The sequence below is a fragment of the Mobula hypostoma genome, chromosome 13 (genome assembly GCF_963921235.1).
Source record: "Mobula hypostoma chromosome 13, sMobHyp1.1, whole genome shotgun sequence".
NCBI lineage: Eukaryota > Metazoa > Chordata > Chondrichthyes > Myliobatiformes > Myliobatidae > Mobula > Mobula hypostoma.
In genome coordinates, this window is record NC_086109.1 from 57,126,794 (window position 1) to 57,148,763 (window position 21,970).

Below are 21,970 nucleotides of genomic sequence, written 5' to 3' on the forward strand. Positions count from 1 at the left end.
TGGCCACACATGCATGCAAACACCTATATACCCATGTACACACACACACACATGCACACACACACAAACACACATAAACACACACGCCCACACTCACACACACATAACCACACATGCACACACAAAGACATACACACCCACACTCACACACAAACATATACCTACACAAACATGGCCACACATGCATGCAAACACCTATATACCCATGTATACACACACACACACACACACACACACACACACACAAATACACACATCCACGCTCACACACACATACACACACATTGACACACACACACACGTAGAGTTGGACTCTCCTGGTGTGGCAAATCCAAGGCGGATGAAAGTCCCTACTCCTTTCTACCACACCAGGAGACTTCAAATTGCATCTGACCCCTCTGGAGCTCTGTGGAAAAGTTGAGTTGTCCACCAACCCCTTCAGACTCAGTAGAAATCCAAGCTACTGCAAAAATTTATAACAAAATTAAAAATATTTAAATTAATAAAGAATTTGTTTGTTTACATGTAGGTGAGACTTGAAGTGATACCCAGATGAAAGGCAGTAACCTTCTGAATCATTTTGTTAAGAAATTTCTGAAAATGAATCTCAGTGAGAGAGCCCACCATGAGTGGAATTACAACTTATATAATGGAAGACAGTAGTGATTGACAGACACCAAACATTGTCACCCTGGGGCATTACTGTAGGAGCTCCCTGAGGCAGTGCCTATGACCCAACCATCTTCAGTTGCCTCTTTAATGACTTTAGATTATGAAAATACTCAGTCCTCGTTTACTGTCATTTAGAAATGCATGCATTATAAAATGATACAATGTTCCTCCAGAATGATATCACAAGAAGCATGGGACAAACCAAGACTAAAACTGACAAAACCACATAATTATAACATATAGTTACAACAGTGCAAAACAATACCGTAATTTGATAAAGAGCAGACCATGGGCACGGTAAAAAAAAGTCTCGAAGTCCCAATAGCCTCATCATCTCATGCAGATGGCAGAAGGGAGGAACTCTCCCGCCATGAACCACCAAGCGCCGCAAACTTGCCGATACAGCACCATTGGAAGCACCCGACCACAGCGGATTCAGAGTCTGTTCGAGCCTCCGACCAGCCCCTCCAATACAGACTCTCCGAGCACCATCCTCTGCTAAGCGCTTCAACCCCGCCCCGGCTGCCAAGCAACAAGCAAAGCCGAGGACTCGGGGCCTTCCCCTCCGGAGATTCTGGACCACACAGTAGCAGCAGCAGTGAAGCAGGCATTTCAGAAGTTTCACCAGATGTTCCTTTGTGCTCTCACGTCTGTCTCCATCAAATCAGGATTGTGCACGGCACCTACTTGACAAATAACAGACATCACCAACAGAGTGGCCGCTGCGAGCTGTGTCACGCCACCATCCACAATAAACGAAGCCCTGCCATCAACATCCCGAGAGTCATGGCTGACTTAAAACTCAACAACATCAACCAGATCAATCCTCTGATCTGCTACAGCATCAGTAGCAGGACAAGTGAGCCACCTCCTGAATCATCAGAGGCTAAACAATATATGTATGGAATAAATCAGAAGCCTGTGTGCTAGTGCATTTCCAAAGATGCTCAAGAAACCCATGATCAATTGGCACTCCCTACAGCACTCTAATTATTTCACCCCTTCACCGTTATTGCAGTGGGTGTCATTCACAAACCGCGCTCCACTTTCTCCTCTGATATCACCTCCCTGCCCATGATCTCTAGCACAGGAAGGGCAAGAGCAGCCTATGGGAACAACGTGCCCACAGGCTTCCCTTCGTGTCATGCAGCAAACGGACCCGAAACAGATTTCCATCCCTTCGCGATCACAGGCTGTAAGTCCTGGACTTCAATACCCAAAAGCACCTCTTTATTCACCTTGACCAAATGGAAAGGAATAGTTCAGGATGGTGGCTTAATTATATGGAAATGAACCAGGTCCGCCTCCTGCAAAGAGTAAGACCTAGGAAGTGAGCAGCACGGTGTGGAGGAGGTAGGGCCACTGCCTCAGCATGCCGGAGACATGGGCTTCAATCTCCACTTCCTGTGTAACGTGAATGGAGCTCCTCCCTGGGACGGTGTGGGCTTCCTCCGGGATCTCTGGTCCCTCCCACATCTCAAAGATATGCAGGTTGGAAGGTTAATTGGTCACTTTAAATTTCCCCTGGTGTGTAGGTGAGTGGTGGAATCTGGGGGGGAGCTGACTGGAACGTGTGGAGAATAACGGGTGATTGATGGTTAGTGTACACTAAGAGGGCTGAACGTCCTATTCCATGCCTTATCTTTCTGTGCCTCTATAGCTCCACAATACTTCAGGCACGCATGAAATAGTACTGGAGGAAAGCCAGAAAAATCATTAATCATTTAATAAATAACCAGCAGCCAGTTCTCTAACTTCATACTGTGACTTGGCAGGATCCAAGATGATTTGATGAGCAAAGCTATCGAAAATGTACACCCCTGCAACATGTTGCAGTCATTCAATCCAGCGCATTAATCAGACACTGTAATCTTCTCTTGACCTCCTTCGCAAGTGATACTACAACTAACTTGTGAGCAACAGCAGCTCGGAGGGTGCTGAGCCCAATGTGGGGCCTCATCCTGTGTCAGGTGGTGCAGGCAATGACTGATGAAGTGAACGCCCCTCTCCTGTTACACTGGGAATTTATGTGCTCCCAAGAAAGGGCCTTGAATTCCTCAAGTCAGTTGTTAAATGGTCCAACTTCATTTTGAGAAACCGAGTGCCAGCTATTTATGAGGATCAGTAGGGATGTTGGACATTCTCAAAGAAACTTTCAGTACTTCTCCAGTGTTAACTTGGTAATCCTCCACCTTGGCTGATCTCAGGCTGGAGGGCCTGATATGTGATCTTGTTACTGACATGCAAACTACATGGCATGCCCAGTGCAGCTGCCTGAGTGCGACTCACTCCGTTTCGCCTGGGAGAGGATGCTGACACCGGTTTGCTTAGCCTGATGGTTCAAAGGTTTTGCAGATGCAGCCTTGGTGACACTTCTCCAATGTCCTAAGGCATCTGTGGTAGGCAGCCCATGGTTCTAAGATGCTCAGGAAAACTGGGATGGTGTCCAGTAACCATGAGACTTGTGCAGGGATTGAGGTCTTGTTCTTTGACACGCTTTCCTCAGATGACCAATTGCTGTACAGTATTGATATCATCGTCAGTGACTGGCTGTGTAGAGAGGTGGCTCTTTAGATATAGGAAATGATTTTACAGATATTAATTTGAGGTCCATTCCCTAACTGCTCCCATTGTGCCAATAATTCAGAACTTGGTTTTCTAGTCAGTACCCTTACCACTGTTGTCTACATACTACAGTTGTCTGACTGAGATGGTGATGCTTCTGGTGGGGAGGACAGTTTTCCTGCAGGTGTGTCTACCCAGTGGGACTCTTGTTTCTTTCAAGCTACCACACGGCAGCATGAAAGACTGAGTGAGGAAACTTTCGGGGCACTGTTGTCACCTTGTTTGGTGCTGGCTTGCACCACGATGAAGTTAGCTGTGAATCTGTTGGTTGATTCTGTGGCTTTGTGTTGTCATGTGGCAGAGTTAAGATACAAATGAGTTTCTGCTGCCATCCAGACGTAAGTAGTGTGTTCCACTGATGTCCTCAATTGACAGAGTGGGTGGCATTTACAAAGCCAAGTCACAGCACATCCAAAAGTGACTGCTGCTCCCCAAACTTCCCTTGATGTTGTGTGATAGGTAGTCTCTTCTATCTCATGTTTGTTAACCTTAGTCCCTAAATATAGCATCTTGTAAGATGAAACAGTTGTAAGCAAACTTCCAAAGAACAATTTGTTTAGCTTCTGGTCAATCTTCAGTTCTTAAAATGTGAATAAAAAACACTCTTTCCAGAACAGCTTTGCAAATAGGCTCTGTCTTTTAAAGACACTCAGTCTGTAAAGATCACTTCATCTGATTTGTTATTGCTAAATAGTATAAGACAATGGGTTGTTTAATTTAGGTTGTTTTAAATAGACAAGCTGACTGTTAAATCACTTATTTCAAGGAAGCTTGCAGAACCATATGGATAATATCATTTAGCATATCAATAACTGATATGTTTATAGTTTGAAAGGTTTATGTACTCAAAGATGTTAGCTTTACAGCATTCATGGTAGCAGGCTAAAATCTATGTAACTGGAAATGTTTTTAAACAATCTGCAGTAAAAGGATATCTAAGGAAATATCACATGCTTGTGAAATCACTCAAGTGGCTGAAAAGGATAACATGTTTGTTTGCACCTTTGGTATGACTTTTTATTTTATAGCAATTATACCCATGTTTTAGAAATGGTTTGTAATTGAGAAATGTTTAAGATAGAAATCCTCTGTGAGTTTTAAATGTATTATAAGAGCGTTGTGTGGATTTAAACAAGTATCACTGAAAATAAAAGAATTGTGTTTTAAACTACTTTTTTTAGCTGGAATTATCTTCTTCCTGGTAGGGAGAACGGATGCACCACTCAAATTGTGGTTATTGGCAGTTAAACTTGCCATGGAGAACAAACAGAGAAGTAAACAACAGGAATTCTGCAGATGCTGGAAATTCAAGCAACACACATCAAAGTTGCTGGTGAACGCAGCAGGCCAAGCAGCATCTATAGGAAGAGGCGCAGTCGACGTTTCAGGCCGAGAACTAGTTTTTTGAAGATTGGGTAGTTATAGTATAATTTCCTCTTAGTGAGATTCTCATGGTTATCTACATCTGATAGGCCTTAAACTCTTCACTTGAGTTTAGAGCTTTGCAGTCAGTGAACCCAATGCCATCACAATAGACTGATGAAGGTCATAGCAACCAGCAAAGAGAAGCCACACTGCCATTTGGGGAACTGATCATTGCTCACTGGGGGAAGTCAAATGAAGAAAGTGAAGTGGCCACACAGGTTGATGAGATGGAAAGGAAGGTGTTTGGCATGTTTGCCTTTATTGGTCAAGGCACTGAATTCAAGAGTCAAGAAGATATGTTACAGTTTTATAAAACTCTCATTAGACCACACATGGAGCATTGGAACATTCATTTCTGGCCAACCCATTATAGGAAAAAAGTTGAGACTTAGGAGATGATGCAGAAGAGGTTTACCAGGATGCTGCCTGGATTAGAGAGTATATGCTATATGGAGAAGTTGGACAAACTTCAGATGTTTTGTCTGAAGCAGTGGTTGCTGACGGGAGCTCTGAGAAGTTTATAAGATTATGTGATGCATAAATAGAGTGTCTTAATACCAGAGCTAAAATATCTAATAGTTAATTGCATCCATTTAAGATGAGAGAGTGTACGTTCAGAGGAGATGTGAGAGCTAAGTTTTTCACACAAAGATTACTATGTGCCTGGAATATGCTGCCAAGGGTGGTGGTGGAGGCATTGGAGAGGCACACAATGTGCACAGAATGGAGGGATATGGACCACATGCCAGGAGAATGGAGGGATGTGGACCACATGCCAGGAGAATGGAGAGATATGGACCACATGCCAGGAAAATGGAGGGATATGGATCACATGCCAGGAGAATGGAGGGATATGGACCACATGCCAGGAGAATGGAGGGATATGGACCACATGCCAGGAGAATGGAGGGATATGGATCACATGCCAGGAGAATGGAGGGATATGGATCACATGCCAGGAGAATGGAGGGATATGGACCACATGCCAGGAGAATGGAGGGATATGGATCACATGCCAGGAGAATGGAGGGATATGGATCACATGCCAGGAGAATGGAGGGATATGGACAATATGTTGAGAGAACATGAGCGATATGGAAGATGTGTGGGGGAATGGAGGGATATGGACTATGTACCAGTCAAAAGGACGTTGCAATGGAACGGGGCGAACCCAAATGCAGGACACAGACACGGAGGTAGCATAATCTAAATTGTTTATTAATGGTTACAGGGAAGGCCAGGGAGCGAGGATTAGGCAGAGGAAAGCCAAGGAGCTAGGAAGGCTTGGCTGGGGATTGAACCTGGGTTGCTACGGTGGGAACACGGCACTTAACCACTGAGCCAACGGAGAGTGTAGGCAGGCAGCGGAACAAGGCAGAGTAGGAATGCAGACCAGGGTGCAAGTGTGGCTTGAGGAGAACAGCGGGCGGAAGGATAAACAGGAAGACAGGCGGCATTAACACGGAGAGACAGAGTTAACACAGGCAAACAGCGCTGAAACAGAACTTGGAATACATAATTCTTAGCGGTCGATAAACAGGGTTAACACCGGAAAACAGCACGGGAACAGAACTTAGAATACACAATGCTAAGCAGTCGAGAGACAGAGTTACCACAGGCAAACAGCACGGGAACAGACCTTAGAATACACAATTCTAAGTGGCCGAGAGACAGGGTAGAGACAGGGTTAACACAGGCAAACAGCGTAGAAACATAACATAGAATACACAGTTCTAAGCAGTCGAGAGACAGAATTAACACAAACAAATAGCGCAGGTGAACGGAGGAGCAGGAGGCAAGCAAAACTTTTCTTGACAGAGGACGTTGCTGGATCTGAATGGCAAACAGGAGACAGATGGCGGGAAAAACTTATCTTGACACAGAGCGTAGAAAGGCAAGCGGCAGATAACACTTTTCTTAACACAGAGAGACGGAGTTACACAGGTAAACCTCGGTACTGAAATAAACTTAGAATACTTATCTTGACATGGAGAGACAGAGTTATACAGGTAAATCTCGGTACTGAAGTAAAACTTAGAATAACTATTCTAAGCGGCTGGGAATGTGAATTACCGCACTAGCTGAAGCAATGGTCTGGCAACGGGTGGGTGCAAAATCGGGGTTTTTATGCAGCAGGTTTAGAAGAGAATTGGGGCCACAATCAAGGAGCCCAGGAGAACATGGGGTAAAGGGAATTAGGATAATAAGAAGAATTAACGGTTGGGACCATGACAAAGGAGGGATATGGACAATGCACAGGGAGAATGGAGGGATATTGTCCATGTGTAGGGAGAATGGAGGAATATACATGATATCCTGGGAGAATGGAGGGATGTGGACCAGGTCTAGGAGAATGGAGGGATATGGACCATGTGCATGGAGAATGGAGAGATATGGACAATGCACAGGGAGAATGGAGGGCTATCGACCATGTGCAGGAGGAATGGAGGGATATGGACCTTATGCCAGGAGAATGGAGTGATGCAGACCTGTGCAGGGATAAAGGAGGGATATGGACCATGTTTTAGGGAGAATGGAGGGATATGCATGATATCCAGGGAGAATGGAGGGATATGGACCATGTGCCAGGAGGATGGAGGGTTATGGACTATGTGCCAGGAGAATTGAGGGACATGGATGATTTACAGGGAGAATGCAGGGATATGAACAATATTCAGGGAAAATGGAACATTATGGACCATGTGCCAGGCGAATGGAGGGATATGGATGGTTTGCAGGGAGAATACAGGGATATGGACCATGTACCAAGACTACAGAGGGTTATAGATAATGTGCCGGGAGAATGGAAGGATGTGGATGACGTGCAGGGAGAATGGAGGTATATGGACCATGTGTTGGGAGAATGGATGGATATGAACCATGTGAACAGAGAATGGATGGATATGGATGATGCGCAGGGAGAATGGAGGGATATTGACCACATATAGGGAGAATAAAGGGCTATGGACCAGGTGACAGGAGAATGGAGAGATATGGACCATGTGAAAGGAGAATGGAGGGATGTGGATGATGGGCAGGGTGAATAGAGGGATATATAGCATGTACAGGAAGAATAGAGGGCTATATACCATGTACAGGGAGAATGGAGGAATATGGACCATGTGCCAGGAAAATGGAGGGATATGGACCACATGCAGGGGCAATGGATAGATATGGACCATGTGCATGGAGAATGGATGGATATGGATGATGTGCAAGGAGAATGGAGGGATATGGACCATGTCCAGGAGAATGGAGGGGCATAGACCATGTGCCAGGTGATTGGAGGGATATGGATGATGTAGAGGGAGAATAGAGGGATATATTGTCCATGCGCAAGGAGGAAGGATTTAGGAATCATTTGCTTAATTAATTCACGCTAACATTGTTGGCGAAGGACCCCACCTTATACGATATTATTCCATGTTCTCTGTTCTAAAAAGTCTCCAGTGCTGACTTTCCTTTTGGCGAGATGATGAGATACTTGCGGTTACAGCAACTGGATCTGTCTCCTTCCTTGGCTATGAATATGTGGCCTCTGAAGTTGCCTGGCATATTCTTCACAAACATGAGAAAATCTACAGGTGCTTGAAACAAATCAACCCACACACAAAATGTGAAGGGTTCAGCCCAAAATGTCGACTATTTACTCTTTTCCACTGATGCTGCCTGGCCTGCTGAGTTCCTCCAGCATTTTGTGTGTGTTGCCTTGGCATTTTCTTGTGTTCTGGTTGGTGTGTTCTAGCAAAAAAAAACAAAAAAAATCTTCATGGCTATTAATTATGATGGTCTTCTGGGCAATCCAGACCTTAGGGACATTCTGCAGCTCCTGTTGGTGAGGGATTGTCTGTGAAAAGGATTCTGAAGACCTCTGAGAATTTCCACACTGATTTTGCCGTGGTAATATGGGTGCTGCTCTTTCAGGGCTGGCCTGATAGAGATAACAGAATGGATGAGGTAGTCCTCCATTTGGCAACCAGGAACCAAACAATGGTTTATCTGGTGACAATCTACAGCTCCTTAATGAAAAGCAATAGCTTGGCTTTAGTTATGTGACCAGTAAAGCAAGTTTATCACATTAACAACATACACGAAATGCTGGAGGAATTCAGCAGGCCAGGCAGCATCTATGGAAAAGAGTAGAGTTGATATTTCGGGCCGAGACCCTTCAGCAGGACTGAAGAACAGAAGATGAGGGGTAGATTTAAAAGGTGGGGGGAAGGGAGGGAGAAACACAAGGTGATAGGAGAAACCGGGAGGGGGAGGGGTGGAGTAAAGGGCTGGGAAGTTAATTGGTGAAAGAGTTACAGGGCTGGAGAAGGGGAAGTCTAATAGGAGAGGTCAGAAGGCCATGGAAGAAAGAAAATGGGGGAGGGGCACCAAAGGGAGGTGATGGACAGGCAAGGAGATAAGGTGAGAGAGGGAAAAGAGGATGGGGAATGGTGAAGGTGAGGGTGGGGGCCTTACTGGAAGTTCAAGAAATTGATGTTCATGCCATCAGGTTGGAGGCTGCTTAGGTGGAATATAAGGCGTTGTTCCTCCAACCTGAGTGTGGCCTCATCACAACAGTAGGAGACCATGGATAGACAGATTGAAATGGGAATGGGAAGTGGAAGTAAAATGGGTGGCCACTGGAAGATCCCACTTCTTCTAGCTGATGAAGCAAAGCAGTCTCCTAATCTGCTTCACGTCTCACCAATACACTGGAGGCTACACCAGGAGCACTGGACACTGTATATGACCCCAACAGACTCACAGGTGAAGTGTTTTTTAGTATTTTAAACATGACATTTTGAAAGCAAACTGACTTGAAGAAACCAACTTTACTACCTGGCTTGTCATTCCCTTAGACAAAGCTTTCAAAATGTAATGTTTAAAATAATAAAAAATACTTTTTTCTTATGATTTAAGGTTTGTGATGTTTCAGTTTCCATCTTAAACTCATAAACATTCCAGTCTTTATTCCACGCTCTGTAAAATGTTCTAAAAGTTTATTAAAAGTTAATGTGATAACTTTAGTCCTTCCAGGTGAGGCAACACTTCACCTGTGAGTCTGTTGGGGTCATATACTGTGTCCAGTGCTCCTGGTATAGCCTCCTATGTATTGGTGAGACATGAAGTGGTTTGGGAGACTGCTTTGCTTCGTTAGCCAGAAGAAGTGGGATCTTCCAGCTCGGCTCCTGCTTGATGAAGGAAGGGTGGCCGATTGGAGTTCTTGAAGAGAGGGCACAGTAGTGTTCCTTGCCCTGTTAAAGGGAAAGATTCGCTGATGTTATTACTACACCTGTGCCTTCCCCAGTTGTTGCTTTAAATACCCTTGATAACACAATGAGTGCTGAGAATCTCACATTTATTTCTAGTCTCACATTCTGTCCATCACGGTTGCAGATTTATAAGAAGAAACAAGGCAGGAAAAACCATTGTATTCTACAAATGGTGATCAGTCCAACTGTTACCCAAACAAGGGCAAGAAAATTTCCGTTCAGTTTGTCCTCGTTTTCTGTTGTCAAAGCGCAGCACCTAATGGGAAGGAAGAGCAGGATCTTTATCCAATCTTAGGTTTAGTTCATGTGTCATTGGTTATAGTGTTTGAAGCTTTGACCACTTGTTTGTTTAATCGTATGGCTTACACTTTGGCAGAGTATTATTCAGAACATTAAATGATTCAATCAGGAGACATTCCTCAAACAGAAAGATCAAGAGAAAATAAACATATTGAGCAAACCCACAAAAGTGGACATTTGTAAGGCCAGAAATTAAAATAACAACAGCCAAAATCAAGCACAGATGTAGAATGAAGACAGCCGTGTACAACTTCGGAATAGTTTTCTTAATACTTGAATGAAAAGAAGGTAATATTATCCTTTATGATATGAGTCAAGTGCAAAGAATGTCATACGAAGACAACAGAATGGGTGTGAGTGGAATAAAGACAGAACATGAAAGGATGAGGATCAGAAGATGAAGTCTTGCCCTTCTGCCAGGACCAGCTGCTTATGGGGTGCCTGTGAATCTGTAGATTAAATTAGATTTATTAATCACATCTATATTGAGACATAGAGTGAAATGTGTCATTTGTGTTAACAACCAACCCAATCTGGGGATGGGTAGGGTGAAGCCTGCAAGAGTCAGCATGCATTCCGGCGTCAACATAGTATGCCCATAATATTTAGCAGAACAACATACAAGAAGCAACAACAACAAACAAGCCCCTTCCGCACCCCCCCCCCCAACACACGCTCACAGATGCCTTCCAGCCCCAGGACAGGCTGCCTCCTGTGCCTGTGCCTCTGACCTCCTGACCATGGCCTTGGAGGTCTACGAGTCCCTGGTTAAGGATGGGTATTCAGCAACATTCAAAGGCTTGCATCAGGTTCCAGCGCTCTCAGTAAGAGCATGCTGTTACTGTAATGTTACAATTTGATCGACACCTTTCAAATGTAAATGACAAGCAAACTGTTCCTTGAGGCACATTACTGGAAGTTTTCATTTAAAACAGAAGTTTATAGATTTGCAAATACTGAAGAACTGGAGAAAGGCCAAGTAAATAAATACCTTCATACCTTGTAAATCATTTTGATTTATTTTAGTGCATTGTGCCAGTCTGGTCAACTTTCATTGCTGAACAGCTTCAAAGAGCAATGCTTTATCTGTACAAAACCAGAACTGGCAACCAAAGATATTTAATGCTCACTGTGTCTTTATCAGTTGATGAGACAGGATGAAATGTTCCCTGGATTGGCACAGAGACATATTCCACTCTCAAGAAAGTGTATTTTTAATTTCAGCGGAAATTCTCAGATGATTAGGTGCAATTATTTCTGCAGAAATTGCAAGACTTGCTGTTGTATGACTATTCAATGGAATATCACATTGATTATTGAGTAGAATTACTTTTATTCAGGTGCTGCAGTATTTTTATATCAATCTCTCTGCCTTTCCCACAGCTGTTAGAGTGCAAATGTATTGGGTGAGAGCCATTGGCTTCAGTAGATTGGAATACTGGGCGAGTTTCTGTCGGGATCAGAATAGTCCTACATGAGCAGAGGAGGGAAGGAAGCATAGTGTTTGCCCTCCTCTGTGGATCTCATGACATAGACTGGGAGCAGCTGTAAAAGACCAGCCAGCGGACATCTGGAGGTAGCGAGGGCCTTTGCTTTATTACTTCATGGAACAGTGAATGTAATTGGAGAAGGTGATTTGCAAAACACTGATAGAAGTCCAAGAATTCCATCTAATGAAAATGGGATTTGATTTATTCAGTCTCTATAAATTATCTTGCACCGAAGCTATCCTCTCTGCAATATTCACGTGCTTGTCACCAAGCATGGAGCAGTTTGGATACAGCATCTTAAATTGCTGTCAATTTCTATTCTCAGATTTTATGCTCTTGTAATTTATTATTAATTCTATTGCATCATTCGAACCATGCATGAGTTGATTGAATGCTCCACTCATCCGTCCCCATCCTTCTGCTTCCCTAGAATGTATTCCCAATTCCCACTTTGTCCCATTGCTACATTGGCAGTTCAACCCTAATAGAATCATGGAGTTTCACAGTGTAAAAATGTACCCTTCAGAACACCATGTCCATGTAGACACTTCTGCCTGGCTACACCAATCCTGTTTGCCCCCATTCTGTCTGTATCTTTCTGTGCCCTGTCTATCCAAGTGCCCGTCTAAATGTTTCTGAAGTGTAGCGTTTGTATCTGATTCTACCACTTCCACTTGGCAACGTGCTCTAGGTATCAAATACTCTGAGCATAAAAGACTATGCTCTTTAAATCTCCCTCATCCTAAACTTATGCCCTCTTCTTTGACATATAAATGTTGACTATTTGCCTTATCTACCTTTTCTATGCTTCTGTCAGCTCAGCCCTCAACCTCCTTTGCTCCAGGGAAACTAACTCAGCTTATCCAATTTCTCTCCATAATTGAAGTTCTCCAGTCCAGGCAAAATTCTGGTGAAACTCCTTTGCATTCTCTCCAGCACAACAACATTTTTCCTTTGGTGTGGCAATCAGATCTGCACACAATATGACGGCAGAATACAGTATTAATGGTAAGACTCCTGGCAGTGTGGAGGACCAGAGAGATCTTGGGGTCCGAGTCCATAGGACCCTCAAAGCTGCTGCGCAGGTTGACTCTGTGGTTAAGAAGGCATATGGTGCATTGGCCTTCATCACCTGTGGGATTGAGTTTAGGAGCAGAGAGGTAATGTTACAGCTATATAGGACCCTGGTCAGACCCCACTTGGAGTACTGTGCTCAATTCTGATTGCCTCACTATAGGAAGGACGTGGAAACCATAGAAAAGGTGCAGAGGAGATTTACAAGGATGTTGCCGGGATTGGGGAGCATGCCTAATGAGAATAGGTTGAGTGAACTTGGCCTTTTTCTTCTTGGAGAGACGAGGATGAGAGGTGACCTGATAGAGCTGTATAAGATGATGAGAGGCATTGATTGTGTGGATAGTCAGAGGCTTTTTCCCAGGGCTGAAATGGCTAATGTGAGAGGGCACAGTTTTAAGGTGCTTGGAAGTAGGTACAGGGATGTCGGGGGAAGTTTTTTACGCAGACAGTGGTGAGTGTGTGGAATGGGCTGCCGGCGACAGTGGTGGAGGCGGATATGATAGGGTCTTTCAAGAGACTCCTGGATAGGTACATGGAGCTCAGAAAAATAGAGGGCCATTTTTAAAGTAGGGACATGTTTGGCACGGCTTTGTGAGCCGAAGGGCCTGTATTGTGAAGTAGGTTTTCTATGTTTCTATGTACAATAATCCCTCCATTGACTTTGTCCTGCTCTCTTGGGAAATCAAGAGCCAACCCAGCTACCCCAGCCATCCTCTCTTCTCTCCTCATCGTATTGTGCAAAAGATACAACAGCTTGAGGACGTGTCCCTGCAGGATCAAAGACAGTTTCTATTCTGCTGTTGATGAACTCTGGATGCCTCACCTTACCTTGTCGTGGCCCTACTCCTTATCAGTTTAGCTGCACCGCACTTTCTCTGTAACTGCAATGCTCTGCACACTGCTATTGTACTCCCAATGCATGGAATAATTTGTCTGCATCACAGACAAACAAAGCTTTTCACTGTACCTGGGTACAGGTGACAATAATAAACCAACTACCAATTGCATGCCAACTTCTGCATTTTGACTGGAAGTCTGGAACCAGAGATATACCATGGCAACCAGTGCTTGTGATCTATATAAACAGCAAGGATGCGTATGTAGGATGTAGGATCATTAAATCTGCAAACGGCATTTCATATGAATTTTTCACCACCATATTGACATATGTTTCCACTTTCAGAGAACTATGGACTTGCACCCCAGGTCTCAGTTCATCAACAGTTCTCAGTGTCCTACCATTTGGTGTATGTATCTAAACCCAGTTGGACATCCCAAAATGCTTCATTTTGCATCATGTGCCAATAGTCCACTTAACTTTGCATCTGATCTATATCCTGTTGTAGGTTAGAAGATATTTCTCACCATGTACAACACACACACACACACACACACACACACACACACACACACACACACACATGCGCGCGCACGCGCGATTCCGGTTAATTGAGACTCATTGGGGCTAGTACATTTTGGTCCAATTATGTGGCTGATCCAATTAGCTGAAGTTTCTTGGAAGTAGTTAAAAAGGTAATAAATTACATATTTAAATAAAATACAGAACAAATTGGAACGCTACTTATACCACTACAGTACTACAAAACTGTGATTAGTTCATAATATTTATCGAAGAAGCAATTCATTCAGTGTTCTTCTCATTGACTGTAAATGAACAAAATTAGTGCAAGCACCTAGTGCAGATAATGGACTACCTTCAAACAATGCTTTCAATGATTGCATCCTCCAAATCTTCATTTTCCTTGTAACATTTAAGATGATTGTTGTTACCTACAATTATATGTAGTCACTCCAGCCATTTCTGGCATCTCCAAGCCTGAATGTTTGAAACTGCATTGCGCAAAACAGTTCTGAATTGTCTTACTGCTTACTCTCTCCAACTACCAGTGACAAAAATTACTGCTGTTTGAACGCAAGCACATCCAACTGATGCTATTTAAAAACTATTCGCCTTAAGCACAGTGTAGTGCACATGACTGACTCTAGTTAGAAATTGTTTGAGAACAATTAAGTGGCAGAGTGTCCCAAATAAATGAAAGGAATCCCAGCTATTTCCTGGATTAGTTTTTGTTCTTTAAGATTTGTCCCAATAAAGTGGCTCCCCCAATTCACCAATGATCCAATTAATCAGAATCCACAAACAACAGCACTGATCACTGTGGTACACCACTGGTCACAGGCTTTCAATCCCTTCAACCACCGGCTCCCATCACCAACTCAATTTTGGTTCTAATCAACTTGCTCACCTTGGATCCCATGTGCCTTTATCTTCTGGACCAGCCTACCATGCAGGACCTTGTCAAATGCCTTAATGGCTCTATAGACAATGTCTAGCACCCTATCTTCATCAGTCTTCTTAGTTGTCACCTCCACGAAAGCTCTGTCAATTTAGTGGGATAGGATCTATCCACACAAATCCATGCTGACTATTTTTGATCAATCCCTCCCTTTTTCAAATTTCCTATGCCTTAGAATTTTCTCTTGTAATTTCTCTACCACTAACATAAGACTAACTGACATCGCCTATCAGAGCTACCCTTCTTAAACAAAGGAAAATGTTAGTTATCCTCCAATCTTCCAGCAATTGACCTGTGACTAATATAGATGCAACAGTATCCAGCTATCTCCACCCTAGCTTCCCATAGCAACTTGGGATAGATCCATTTCAACCCAGGGGATTGGTCAATTTTTATGCTTCTCTTCCGATCAGACAACTCAGCATTTTCAGCTCCAACACTATGAGTTCAGTTTGATTGCCTTGACCTCCTGTTTCACTCTTATTTTGATATTAATTCAGAAAGTTTGTGAAATACAGTAAGTGGTGCAAAATGAACTGCCACTGCACTGTCTGACACAGGAAAGCTTGTTCTCAAGTTTTGACAATACCTGATAATTATGTTTCTTAATTCTCCACAAATTGTGCACCCTGGCTATCTAGTTGTCTAACCACATCTAATATTTTCCTCCATCTTTTAAACATTAGGGTGGAGGATAAGAAATAATTTTGGCACTGACCAACTAGTTGTCTTCTCCACTTCATATCAGGTTCCAATGAAGTCAATATGATGGAATAATGAAAGTAACTTAGTACATGAGCAGTGTTGGATCCAACTGTTTAATTCTTAGATTAGACTGTTTAATTAATATTTTCTTTGCAGTTTAACAATTGATCATCTGCTTGTATTTTATATAAGTAACTGCTTACTATGTTTCCTGGTGGTTGTAATATAGTCATAGTCATACTTTATTGATCCCGGGGGAAATTGGTTTTCGTTACAGTTGCACCATAAATAATAAATAGTAATAAAACCATAAATAGTTAAATAGTAATATGTGTATTACACCAGGAAATAAGTCCAGGACCAGCCTATTGGCTCAGGGTGTCTGACCCTCCAAGGGAAGAGTTGTAAAGTTTGATGGCCACAGGCAGGAATGACTTCCTATGACGCTCTGTATTGCATCTCGGTGGAATGAGTCTCTGGCTAAATGTACTCCTGTGCCCACCCAGTACATTATGTAGTGGATGGGAAAAATTGTCCAAGGTGGCGTGCAACTTAGACAGCATCCTCTTTTCAGACACCACCGTGAGAGAGTCCAGTTCCATCCCCACAACATCACTGGCCTTACGAATGAGTTTGTTGATTCTGTTGGTGTCTACTACCCTCAGCCTGCTGCCCCAGCGCACAACAGCAAACATGATAGCACTGGCCACCACAGACTTGTAGAACATCCTCAGCATCGTCCGGCAGATGTTAAAGGACCTCCATCTCCTCGAGAAATAGAGATCTATTGATATAAAAATATCTTACCATAAGGCGGCACCATCTTCTTTTCTCAGTTCCTTTGTCTCTCTCTTTGCTGAGTAGACCTCTATCGCTATCTGTCCAACTTTCCTTTGTTCTATCAACTCTTACTTAACTGATCGTGAAGCAACAAGTTTTGTGCTTGTTTCCTGACTTCTGAAAGAACCTTGGATTAAAAATACCAGAATCTAACAGCAGCCACTACTTATTAACCCAACCCACAAGGAAGATACAAATTTTGTAAAGGTATCAGAGATGCTAAGAGCTAGCACCAGTCCAAAATTGAGTCCCAGACCATTTATCAGTTGTGCCAGTGCTTACGTTATGTAACGGGTTACAAAACAAAGTCAGACAACATTGCCAACACCAGCACATCCCTTCCCAATGAGCCTCATGCATTCTATGCATGCTTTAACAGAAGGAAATAGGCATGACACCACCCACCCCGATAGGCTCCAGTCTACTGAACCCACAATCACTGTGTGGACATAAAATCAGTCCTCTGAGAGTGAACCCATGGAAAGACCCTGGCCCAGATAGTGTCCCTAGCCGTGTAGAACAACTGGTAGGATTATTTTTAAACTCTCATTGCTTCACTCTGTGATTTGCTCCTCCTTTAAGAAGACAACAATCATCCCAGTAATTTAGAGAAACAAGATAACGTGCTTTAATGACTACCGCCGAGTAGATCTGACACCCATCCCCATGAAGTGCTTTGAGAGGCACACATCAACTCCAGCCTTCCAAATAACTGCTGGTGAAACTATGGCAGATGCCATCACCCTCACCCTATCCATATCTCTGGAGCATCTGGACACTTGTTTATTGACGACAGCTCTGTCTTCAAAACTGTAATTCCAAGCAAACTCATCATCCAACTCCAGACCCTGGGAGTCAACAGCTCTCTCTACAACTGGATCTTTGACTTCCTGACTAGCAGAGCACAATCACCAAAAACAGTCAGCAGTACCTCTGCCACAATTATTCTGAACACTGGTACTCCACAAGGTTGCAAAATCAGACCCCTACTCTTCTCCCTATACATTATTGACTGTGTGGCTGGATCCTGCTCTCACTCCACCTACAAGTTTGCAAATTTCAAATAATGATGAGTCAGAGTACAGGACGGAGATAGAGAGTTTAGTAACATGGTGCCGTGACACGACGTTTCCCTCATGGACAGGAAAACAAAAGAGAGTGACTCAGAAAGAGGGTGGTGCACATGCTCCTGTCTACATCAATGCTATTGAGAGCTTCAGGTTCCTTGGAGTGAATAGTTTGTCCTGGTCTAACCATGCAGGCTTCATGGCCAAGAAAGCTCACTAACACCTCTACTTCCTAGGAGGCTGAAGAAATTTGGCATTTATCAATTTGTATCGATACAATAGAAAGCATCCTATCTGGTTGCATCGTGGCTTTGTATGGCAACTATTTTACACATGACCACAAGAAATTACAGGCAATGGTGAACACAACTTAGATATCATGGAAACCTGCTTCCCCGCCATGGACTCCATCTATACTTTTCGCTGCTTCAGTAAAGCAGGCAGCATAATGAAAGACCACACCCACCCTGGACGTCCTTTGTTCTCCCCTTTTCCAATGGGCAGTGTGTACAATCAGGCTCAAGGACGGCTTCTACTCTGCTGTTATCGGACTATTAAATAGCTCTCTAGTATAATAGCAAGGTCCTCAACCTCACAGACTACTCGTTATGACCTTACACTGCACCTTCTCTACAAATGTTGCACTTTATTCTGCATTGTTTTTGCTTTGTCTTTTCTAGCTCAATGCACTGTGTAATGATCTGATCAGAATCAGAATCAGGTTTATTATCACCAGCATGTGACGTGAAATTTGTTAACTTAGCAGCAGCAGTTCAATGCAATACATAATCTAGCAGAGAGAGAGAGAGAAATGAAATAAAATAAAATAATAATTAAAATAAAACATAATAATAAATAAACAACTAAGTCAATTATGTATATTGAATAGATTTTTTTAAATGGGCAAAAATAGGAATACTGTATATTAAAAAAAAGTGAGGTAGTGTTCAAAGCTTCAATGTCCATTTAGGAATCAGATGGCAGAGGAGAAGAAGCTGTTCCTGAATCGCTAAGTGTGTGCCTTCAGGTTTCTGTACCTCCTACCTGTTGATTACAGTGAGAAAAGGGCATGCCCTGGGTACTGGAGGTCCTTAATAATGGACACTGCCTTTCTGAGACACCGCTCCCTAAAGATGTTCTGGGTGCTTTGCAGGCTAGTGCCCAAGATGGAGCTGACTAGATTAACAACCTTCTGCAGCTTCTTTCGGTCCTGTGCAGTAGCCCCTCCATACCAGACAGTGATGCAGCCTGTCAGAATGCTCTCCACGATACAACTATAGAAGTTTTTGAGTGTATTTTTTGACATACCAAATCTCTTTAAACTCCTAATAAAGTATAGCCGCTGTCTTGCCTTCTTTATAACTACATCGATATGTTGGGACCAGGTTAGATCCTCAGAGATCTTGACACCCAGAAACTTGAAGCTGCTCACTCTCTCCATTTCTGATCCCTCTATGAGGATTGGTATCTGTTCCTTCATCTTACCCTTCCTGAAGTCCACAATCAGCTCTTTCGTCTTACTGATGTTGAGTGCCAGGTTGTTGCTGTGGCACCATTCCACTAGTTGGCATATCTCACTCCTGTACGCCCCCTTGTCACCACCTGAGATTCTATCAACAATGGTTGTATCGTCAGCAAATTTATAGATGGTATTCGAGCTATGCCTAGCCACACAGACATTGTATACAGAGAGTAGAGCAGTGGGCTAAGCACACACCCCTGAGGTGTACCAGTGTTGATCGTCAGTGAGGAGGATATACTATCACCAATCCGTACAGACTGCGGTCTTTCGGTTAGGAAGTCAAGGATCCAATTGCAGAGGGAGGTACAGAGGCCCAGGTTCTGCAACTTCTCAGTCAGGATTGTGGGAATGATGGTATTAAATGCTGAGCTGCAGTCAATAAACAGCATCCTGACGTAGGTATTTGTGTTGTCTAGGTGGTCTAAAGCCTTGCATGAACAATATGCAATTCAAGTTTTTCACTGTAGCTTGGTACATGTGACAACAATAACCCAATTCCAATACCACTGAAGAACACAAATTACTTCTTCTGTAAGAAGGTGAGAGGGGGAGCTGGAGAAGGGACTTGAGACAAGAAATGTGCTCACCTCAGCAAAACACGACAGTATGATGCATCATCACCAGGGTACATTTGAAAATAATTAGTCAAATGCTCACATTGATCCATTGAGAGTAATTTCAGGAATGTATGACATTCAGAAATCTGAAACATTTGCTTCTCCAGGCCTCCTTGGTTTCTTGAAGGGGTTGGTGGGTTTCTGAATGAGCCTTGTTCTCATACAACTCTGTCTTCTGGGACTCTTCCTGATTTTGAACAGAGACAGTATTTGACATAATATTTGAGAGGAAAGAGAAATCAGGTCCTGAGGTTTTATGTTTTTATTTGTCAAAAGCTATGGAAAAGATAGTGAAAAGTATTGTAAGAGAAGTGGGAAATGATGATTGCCGGGGGGGGGGGGCTGGAAGTTATGTGAGTATGCTGAGTAACTTCAATGGAGGTTTGTCCTCAAAGTCTGCAAGTTGATAGAAGTTCATCAGATTTTCTGTAGAAGTCTATCCTTGACTTCTTGTGATAAATGTAGATACTCAGCAATACATAGTCATTACACACTGTTGCTGAAATCCTGTACCAACACCTTCAGTAACTGATTTTTAGAAGGAGAATACAACATACATATCCATAATTAGCACAGAGAGCTCAATGAGAGCATTCAGCAGAGTTTATTTAGATAGTAATTGGGAAACATTAGAGTCATAGAACACTGCAGCACAGAAATAGGCCCTTTGGCCAGTCTGGTCTGTGCTGAACCATTAATCTGCCTAGTCCTATTGACCTGCACCCAGAGCATGGCCCTCCATAGCCGTGTCATCCATGTACCAATCCACATTCTCTTAAATGTTGAAATCAACTCCCCATACACCACTTCCACTGGCAGTTTGTTCCACACTCACTACCCTCTGGATGAAGATGCTCCCCTCATGGTCCCCTTAAATATTTCACCTTTCATCCTTAACCCATGACCTCTAGTTGTAACCTCACCCAACAACCCCAGAGGAAAAAGACTGTTTGCATTTATTCTATCTATACCCTTCATAATTTTGAACACCTCTATCAAATCTCCCCTCAGTATTCTATGTTCTAGAGAATAAAGTCCTAAACTATTCAACCTCTCCCTATAACCCAGGCTCTCAAGTTCCAGCAACATCCTAGTAAATTTTCTCTGCACTCCTGCAATCGTGCTTACATCTTTCCTCTAGGTGACCAAAACTGCACACAATACTCGTAACCATTTGCTTTATTTGCATTGAAACCTCTGTAATCTCTCACAAATTACATAAAATACTTTGTTAATTTTCTTGACAGAATGAATAAACAAACATTTTATTTGCTACCTGAATACAGATCATAGGGATTTTCAGCCTTGGACATATTTTCAAGTTATGGAATGCATCACCATCTGGTATGGGGAAGGGTCAAAATAAACTGCAGAGAGTTCTAAATTTAACTAGCTCCATCATGGGCACTAGCCTCCTTAGTATCCAGGACATCTTCAAGGAGCAATGCCTCAAGAAGGTGGCATCCATCATTAAGGATGCCCATCAGCTAGGACATGCCTTCATCTCATTATTACCATTGGGAAGGAGGTACAGATGTCTGAAGACTCGCAATCAATGATTAGGAACAGCTTCTTCCCCTCTGCCTTCTGATTTCTGAATGGACATTGAATCCATGAACACTACCTCACTACTTTTTTAATATCTGTTTTTGCACTTATTTAACTATATATATATATATTTCACAACATATGCAAGAGATATGAAATCTGATTCTGATTCTGACATGAGCTGAGTGACGTCTGTCAATTGCTTCTCTTTCCTTGTGTATGCTGGTTACGTTGCTGTGTGTAGAACTGGTACAGCCAGCAAAGTGGATGGTTGGTGTAGAAGTCAGAACCCGATGACTTTGATAGAACAGGTGGTCTTTCTCTTCCCTTTATATGTGCATGGAAAGATCTTAATATTTGTTTAACTTTGCATTGAAACTTTTAGTTAATGGCTACAGCCATCTCATCAAAAGGATATACTTTCATCATATAGACATGTTTGTCATTCCTGTTTAGATATGCACAACTTAGCAATTATCTACATTTAATCCATTTGCCAT